The sequence below is a fragment of the Narcine bancroftii genome, unplaced genomic scaffold, assembly GCF_036971445.1.
Source record: "Narcine bancroftii isolate sNarBan1 unplaced genomic scaffold, sNarBan1.hap1 Scaffold_110, whole genome shotgun sequence".
Classification (NCBI taxonomy): domain Eukaryota; kingdom Metazoa; phylum Chordata; class Chondrichthyes; order Torpediniformes; family Narcinidae; genus Narcine; species Narcine bancroftii.
In genome coordinates this window covers 391265-400321 of record NW_027211840.1, presented here as the reverse complement: position 1 = coordinate 400321, position 9057 = coordinate 391265, and the positions used below count along the sequence as shown (strand labels likewise).

Here is a 9057-nt window from a genome sequence, read left to right as displayed (position 1 = left end):
TGGCCAAGTCTGATAAATTGACCATATCAGGCCTCTCCCTTGCCAAAATAAAAAGTGATATGTTCTCACGATGGTCAGCACATACTTGGATATCTTGCCAGCGGGCCGATCAAGCACCATTTAAGCGTGCTCCATATGTGGAATACCCTATCGGGTAACGTCCGACCAGCAATGGGTGGTGATGCCAAGTATTTGGGGCCACCTACATATCCCCTACCATCCACAGGCATCCAAGATCAATGAGTGAATGAATGACCTGTTCAAGGTATCGTATATGACAAGTTGATTGTCAAGTCTTCTCTCCACGAGTGGTTGCAAGTGTATCGATTAATCCGGCGAGTTTGTGTCTGTGTGTGTCTTTTACTCCTCATGCGACTTCACTACGTGTCAATAAAAGACAACTGTGTTCAAATTCGCCACCCTTGGGACCCCTCGAATCAGTTTCACACACATAATAATTGGTGCAGTGAGCAGGGTCCTTCGAGTTCCGACTGAACACAGCTGCAGTGGAGATGCTTTGGAATCGGGACAGGAAATCTAGTGCAGGCAGGGAGAACAAGATCTGCGGGTGGACTGACGAGAGTGCAGGGTTGGGGAGCTTGGCAAGCATGCTGGCGGACCACGGCAACTGGTAGACTGGTCCAAGCTCCTGGATCCACATCTTGAGAAAATAGGTCACCACGTGTTGTCCCACTTCAAGAAGTTGGGGTTCCCAAAATTTAAGGGGAATCAGAGGGTGCCTTTTGGCTGCCAGTGTTTCTCCTGAGAAACCAATGTGAGATCATAGAAAGGAAAGATTTGCAGAGGGCCCAGGAAAATAAGGAGATAAAGGTGGTCCAGCAGCGCTGCTGTGCACTGCGGGAGCCAGCACAGACACCCCCAACCTGAGCCACTGATGTCGAGATGAGAGGGACAGAGGTAGCCAACAGGCATGCCTATCAAGGTCAGACTCCCCCCCCCCCACACCCGCAGTGAGTGAGTTTGTACTGGCCATGGAGCGATTAGCCGAGGCCATTTGCCAGGATTCAGGCATTAAAGGTTTCAGAACAGGCCAGGAAGAGCATGAAATCAATTTATTTGCAGAAGTTGTTCTGATATATCTGACAGACCCGACACACTCATTGCCCAAGTTGTGCTCCACCCTGGAGGACTATGGGGACATCTCTGGGTATAAGTTCTTTTGGGATATGTGCAAAATCATGTCACTTAGGAAGGGGGATTAGCGCCAATGTCAAGAAAATAGTCAACAAATGTGGCAGGAAAATGGGATCAAATATCTAGGAATTAGAATAGATAACAACGAGTAATTTAGACCAGCTGAATTATTCTCCCCTTGCTTGGGGAAATTGAGGAGGATTTAAATGGTTGGATGTCCCTACCCATTACACTAGTGGTGTCACAGAGAGGGGAGGTGTCACAGAGGGGGGAGATGATGACACAGAGGGGGTGATGATGTCACTGCATGGGGCAGCCATAGCTGAGTCGTGCATGGCACAGCAACACGAGAAAGATGCCTCTCCTAGAAGGGAATTCTGGCCCGCGTGTCGGAGTAGGACGCTGTCTCATCCCAGGGACCCTCTGATCAACAGGGTTGTGTTTGGAAGCACCCTGCACCCATGGGTGAGATAAAGAGCCTGTTACAGGCTCCCCTACTGGGACAGAGACTCCTCTGGCACCATCCTTCACCCAGTGTGGGCGGAGAGAATGGAGGCAGCATTTAATCCCTTCTCCCCATCCTGAGTGCAGGGCACTTTATGAGGCAGCTGGAGGGGACTGGGGAGGGGAGAACAATGGCATGTGAGGGGATACAGGGATGGGGTCTGTAGGAGTGGAGGGGAGAACGAAGGAACGGGGTTTAACCAGGGGCTAATGTCAAGGGTGATTGGATCAGAGGTAGGGGACATAGGGTTGAGCTGGGGGGATGGGGTGCGAGGGGACGGAAGGCACTGGGGAAACCATGGGGGTGGTGTTGGGTGGGGGATGAGAGTGTGGTAGAGGAATTGGGGCAGGGGAGAGTGTGAGGTGTCTGAGGGAGAAGAGAAGTTGTGAGGGGGATGGAAGGTAGACCTTTCAACAGAAATGGGACAGAGCTCCCCCTCCACCTGGATTGGGATCTGTCCACTGAGAGACAGGACCGCTCCTCCACCCGCCACCCCACCCCCCCGGTTACAAGATCCCTTCCACCCCTGCATACACCCCCACACCCCCCCAACCGGGATAGGATTCTTTCCCCCAGTGGACCTGGATCAAGGTGCTAGAAAGTGTTTCTGCTGCGGCGGACCCAGCAGAGTTGAACGGTGAAGAGTGGGGCTCTCTCCGCACCACCTGCTCCCTCAGGCAACGAGGTCTCACTTGCATCATGGAAGATCACGGTGTTACTGAGCTTCTGGGAATGTGGAGGGCTTCTGCTAAACCCGTGGTAGGGTTCAGAGTGGTTCATCTCCCCGGGGCGTGCTGAAGGTCAAGGATGACCCGATCCTTCCATGGAGGGAGGGTTGTAGACAAAGTGAATGGCTGCGGAACTGGCCTCAGTCTGAGGAGAGTGATCAAAGAGGGACCTGGGGTGGCAATATTTCTACTGAGAGGTTGGAACAAACCACCAGAGGATCAATTCTGACATTTAGGTGATCCTTGGAAGGGAGTTAGAGGGAGGGGTAGAGACTAACTTGGACAGCAAGGCTGGGTTGGGATAAATGACCTGTTGTGTACCCTCTGGGTGTGTAAATGCTGCTGCTTCTGCCCCAGAGGACATGGCAATAAGGTCACAACAGAGGTGGCCACACCGTGTCATGGACCCAACGTCTCCAAGGTGGTGTCCTGCACAGATGATAAAATCATCGACAATGGATCTTTCGGTGTGGTGTACCAGGCAAGGCTGGTGGACTCCGGAGAGCTGATTGCCATCAAGAATATCTTGCAGGACAAGAGATTCAAGGTGAGGGGGAGGAGCAGTTGTGTGGAAATAGAAAACCCTGATATTTAACTTTAGGGCCTACAGCACGTTCACAGGCCCTTGCGACACATGAGCCCGTTTCACACAATTACACCCAATTGACAAACACCCCAAACACATTTTTGAAGGGCGGGTGGAAAGTGGAGCATCTGACAGAGACCAAGGCAGCCATGGGGTTTGGAAACAGAGAAAGTCACACAAACCCACAGCAGCCCCCCCCCTCCCCACACACAACCCCCCACCCCCCACACACACACACACACACACACACACACACACACACACACACACACACACACACACACACCTGGCAAATATCAGAGATTTTCTGCAAATTCATTGTTTAGTAGAAGCTGGGAAAACAATCATAAAAACGGAAGTGATACTTCATTGAACCCCCTGACGAGTCCCCGCTCCAGCAACACAAAAAGTCCCCCCCACCGACTCTCGACGAGTCCCCCATTTCGGCCTCCCTTGGAGTTCACCACCTCTGACCTCTTGACGAATCTCCTCCCCGCCTCCCCCCTCAACTTGGACAAGTCGCCCCTCAGGGCCCCGACCCATCGCCCAGCCTTGCTGATGTTCCTCTCTCGCCATAGAACCGCAAACTGCAGATCGTGCGAAAGCTGGATCACACCATCATCGTCCCTCTTCTCAACTTCTACTCCTCTGTAGTCAAGGTAAGATCCACCTGCACCCACCCCACCCTCACTCCGATGCATATCATTTGCTGCTACCTTCCCCATTCCTTCAATCGATCTGTCTCGCTGCAGCCTCTCTGTTGCCTCCATCCTGCCCCTCTGACCAGTGCCGACTCCTTGACGCTGGCTGCCCTGCTCCTCACCCATTAACTCATGACCTCTTGCCATTTCAACTCCAGACAGCAGCAGGACCACAAGACAAGGTCGCCAAATTCGGCCACTCAGCCCCTCCAGTCTGTTTCCCCAATTCATTTCACGAATGTATTTTCCCCCAAAACTCACTTCCCCAGAACCTTTTCGTGCTCTTCCAAATCAACGCCTGCTCTGAATCCACATGTTCGACCCCAGCCAACACCTGGCTGCAAACATTTCTCATCTCGAAACGTCAATGGTTTATCTCTCCTGGTGAATCCTTGCCTCACGAGGGAGGGCGGTCAGAGCTGCACATTTTTACAGTCTCACCAGAAGCCGAATGATGGGTCAGCGGATGGGTCCACTACGGCCTGTTGACGCTCTGCTCGCTGAGCCCTTGGATTCATGCCATGTTGTGTTGAGCACTGGGGGCATCAGGCCTACAGAGAGCAGGAGGGGCTGGCACTCCTGTTGGGAGAGGTGCTGGATGTTGGTGGGTAAATCCAAAAGAAAGAGGAGGCTTATTTGAATCTGGGTCTGGACTATGTTCCCGAGACGGTTCACTGCATGGCCCAGCTCTTCAACAAGGCCAAGCAGCCCATTCCCATGATCTACATCAAGGTGGTTGTGGGTCTGGGTGGTCAAGTTGTCCACTGGGGCAAGCTTGGATGGTGGGGTTGGAGGATATGGAGGAGTTTACTGGCTGAGTCTCGCTGGGGACTGGATATCGATGAAGGGTGCATGAGTGTCTCAATGGGTATTGGTGAGGAGAGAAAGGTTAGTGAGGGGAGAGGGGTGGAGAGGATGATGAGGATGGATGTTGATTGGCAGGGAGGGGCCCTTCACCCACCTCCCCTTACCCTCAGGATCCAGACCTGGCCAGTGTGGAGGCAAAGTGGGTCATGTTATATTGTTGTGTTGCCAGATGTTTTAGTTGAGGAAGGATGGAAAATTACTTTCGGCGCCCTTATGATAGTTCACACCCCTCACACAGTCCGCAATATTCTCTTACAACGTGCTGGGAGATGGCTCACGGACCCTAGAATTTTAAAATATGAAACGATCCTAATGGATAAGGATGATTTGACCTTGCTCATGACTAAAACCCTTAACCCAGCAGCCTTCCTCATTGCTCCAAATTTGGACAATTCCACAAATGAATTAGAACATGAGTGCTTAGAAGTCATAGATCTACAAACCAAAATTAGGGAAGATCTAACTGATGTCCCTTTAAAAGAAGGTGAAAGGTGGTTTATTGACGGCTCTTCACGATGCATTGCAGGAACTCACGAAAGTGGGTATAGTGTAGTGGATGGGAAGCAAGGACTAGTGATTGAAGCCGGTCGCCTCCCTGGTCATTGGTCAGCGCAATCCTGTGAATTATACGCCCTATGTAGAGCACTCCACGGTTTAGAGAACAAAATAGACACTATCTACACTGACTCTAAGTACGCTTTTGGTGTAGTCCACACCTTTGGGAAGATCTGGAAAGAACGGGGAATGATAACTGGTAAAGGACAGAAGTTAGCCCATGAACACTTAATTGTCCAATCCCTAGATGCTCTGACGCTCCCGACTGAAATAGCCGTAGTACATGTCCGAGGACATCAAAGTGGTGACAGTCCTGAAGCTCACGGCAACAGACAGGCTGCACTTGCGGAAAAGATTCACATCCACCTATTACTGCCCAAACCACTAGAGATTAAAAAAAGCCCCATCTTTTTACGGGAAGAGGAGGTCTCAATGAAAGATCAGGGATTTCGCCAAACTGCCGACGGGTTGTGGTGGACAGCAGACGGACGTCAAGTCCTTAACAAAGCATTAGCCCGCCAAGTGGTAGATCAGCTACACCAACAGACACATTGGGGAACTCAGGCGCTTGTTGATGCCTTTCAACGATCCTTACACTGCTCCGGCATATATACAATTGCTAAACTCACTACTCGCGGTTGTCCGATCTGTCAGAGAATCAAAAAGAAATCTATGTGCCCTGTACTGCCTGGCGGTCGCGACATCGCAGTTAGCCCGTTTCAACGCATACAAGTTGATTTTACAGAACTTCCTAAAAGTGGTATTTACAAATACCTTCTAGTCATGGTAGATCATTTTACACGATGGGTTGAAGCTTTCCCCACCCCGAATGATCGAGCTATCACTGTAATCGGAATACTTATTGAATCTGTGATTCCAAGATATGGTCTGATTCAAACCATTGATTCAGACCGAGGAACACATTTTACCTCTCAGGTTCTCCAGGGTGTCTGCAAGAAACTGGGAATAGACTGGCAACTACATACCCCATGGCACCCCCAAAGTTCAGGTCGAGTTGAAAGAATGAATCAAACTTTGAAAAATCAACTCACTCGACTTCATGAAGAGACTGGCCTCTCCTGGATTAAATCTTTACCATTAGCCCTGCTTAGAATTCGCACAGCCCCTCGTAAAGACCTTGCAGTCTCACCATACGAAATAATGTTTGGACTTCCATTTATGGGATTCCACACTGATACCCCTATCCCTGAGGCTAATGATCAATACATTTCAAAATTTCTACAGGGTCTTTCTACTTCTATACACGACCTGAAACAGAAGGGATTATTAGCCCAAACTCCACCCCTGGAATTTCCTATCCATTCTATTAAACCTGGTCATTGGGTTTATGTCAAAGCATGGCAAGATAACCAACTGAAACCTGCCTGGGATGGTCCCTACTGTGTCCTTTTGATTTCAGACGCTGCCGTGCGAACAGGAGAAAAAGGCTGGACCCACATCCAACGGATTAAACCAGCTACCGAACCACAGGATCAAGACAGTCAAACTCAACCCTCCACCTGGCGTGCAGTGCCTCATCCTTCTGACCTGAAACTTACACTACGCTGTGAAAAAGTGCCGTAATGTTGTTTTTATTCTTTATTGTATTGTTTAATTGTTGCTTCTCCATTTCTGGGACATCACTTAATTACTCGCAATGTATTAAGTCCTCCTGGAATAGGGGCAGCAGAGGTCACAATTTTTTTCCTTTAGAGTTTAGACAAGGTGTAGATTTAGTTTTTAGCCATAGTAAGATATGTTTTAATAAGGGATTCCAATACGGACCAGGGGACCAGAACAGCTGTAGAGACCATCACTTAACTTGCCACATAGATATTAAAGGTATGAGTTCTAAACCTGTAGCACAAAGAGAGCGATATGACACAAACACACTGAATGTTAGTAACCAATGCACCTGTCAGAGAGAGAGAGAGAAGACGTTTGCTAATGTACACAGACAGGCTTCGACTCACAACTTCAATTCTACTCAGACTGTTACATACATCTCTAATCGTAATGCACAATTCTCCCCAGACTGGTCTTTTCTCAAACATCCTTTGGGTTCCGCCAGCATTTACAATCCTTACTACTGCATCGTTAAGGGAAGTTCCAGTTATAAACTGCAACAGCGGCTACAGATCGCTATCGCTCCTTGCCATCTGAAACATCTAATCAGACTCCATGCAGCCTTGGGCATTATCATCCAACACAACACAATGGCCCTGAGGTTACGGGCTGAAGATAAACAACGTTGACCAGACACACTTCAACAACACCGCCTGCCTCTCGATTACAGCTTCGCTGCTGAACGCAGCACTTGTGAAAGACTCCTTAAAGACACTACTCACAACGGGAAGGCGGTTAAGAACACTTCTTCAGGACATCAAAAAACTTTCCATGCCCAGGGACAGACTTTGCAACCTCGGTCCTCTGCGGGATGGAATGGACTTTTCACCGGTTACTGGAATCTGATACTCGCAACCCTTTTAACAGCTGGACTCATTACTCTCACCATCTTACTGCTTCCCTACATACGGACTTGTTCTTTCTTTGGCTTGGCTTCGCGGACGAAGATTTATGGAGGGGGTAAAAAAGTCCACGTCAGCTGCAGGCTCGTTTGTGGCTGACAAGTCCGATGCGGGACAGGCAGACACGATTGCAGCGGTTGCAGGGGAAAATTGGTTGGTTGGGGTTGGGTGTTGGGTTTTTCCTCCTTTGCCTTTTGTCAGTGAGGTGGGCTCTGCGGTCTTCTTCAAAGGAGGTTGCTGCCCGCCAAACTGTGAGGCGCCAAGATGCACGGTTTGAGGCGTTATCAGCCCACTGGCGGTGGTCAATGTGGCAGGCACCAAGAGATTTCTTTAGGCAGTCCTTGTACCTTTTCTTTGGTGCACCTCTGTCACGGTGGCCAGTGGAGAGCTCGCCATATAACATGATCTTGGGAAGGCGATGGTCCTCCATTCTGGAGACGTGACCCATCCAGCGCAGCTGGATCTTCAGCAGCGTGGACTCAATGCTGTCGACCTCTGCCATCTCGAGTACTTCGACGTTAGGGGTGTAAGCGCTCCAATGGATGTTGAGGATGGAGCGGAGACAACGCTGGTGGAAGGTTCTAGGAGCCGTAGGTGGTGCCGGTAGAGGACCCATGATTCGGAGCCGAACAGGAGTGTGGGTATGACAACGGCTCTGTATACGCTTATCTTTGTGAGGTTTTTCAGTTGGTTGTTTTTCCAGACTCTTTTGTGTAGTCTTCCAAAGGCGCTATTTGCCTTGGCGAGTCTGTTGTCTATCTCATTGTCGATCCTTGCATCTGATGAAATGGTGCAGCCGAGATAGGTAAACTGGTTGACCGTTTTGAGTTTTGTGTGCCCGATGGAGATGTGGGGGGGCTGGTAGTCATGGTGGGGAGCTGGCTGATGGAGGACCTCAGTTTTCTTCAGGCTGACTTCCAGGCCAAACATTTTGGCAGTTTCCGCAAAGCAGGACGTCAAGCGCTGAAGAGCTGGCTCTGAATGGGCAACTAAAGCGGCATTGTCTGCAAAGAGTAGTTCACAGACAAGTTTCTCTTGTGTCTTGGTGTGAGCTTGCAGGCGCCTAAGATTGAAGAGACTGCCATCCGTGCGGTACCGGATGTAAACAGCGTCTTCATTGTTGGGGTCTTTCATGGCTTGGTTCAGCATCATGCTGAAATACGGACTTGTACACATCGTTTAACTCATCAACCCTTTCGTCAGAACACTTACACCCAAAGGATGTACGATTCTCAACATCTTTCTGAGGACATGGAAACTGCTATCCGTTTATTGACCAGCTGGGAAAACCAACAAGTTCCACTTTACCGCATCAGTAATACAGATCTAAAAGAAAACGGAGGATTGTGAGAGTCCAGTAACACTGAGATCAGTAACACTGATCATTGTGTGAGATCACTATTACTGATCTAAAAGAAAAGTGAGGATTGTG

General features: G+C 49.6%; 1 long non-coding RNA gene across 1 annotated transcript; it reads left to right on the top strand.

The window, feature by feature from the left end:
• Positions 1 to 1452: 1452 nt before the first annotated feature.
• LOC138750254 (uncharacterized) lies at positions 1453 to 7794 on the top strand. Its single transcript, XR_011349201.1, has 4 exons — positions 1453 to 1620; positions 2746 to 2935; positions 3553 to 3633; positions 6518 to 7794. It is a non-coding gene; the product is annotated as an uncharacterized lncRNA (long non-coding RNA).
• Positions 7795 to 9057: the final 1263 nt, after the last annotated feature.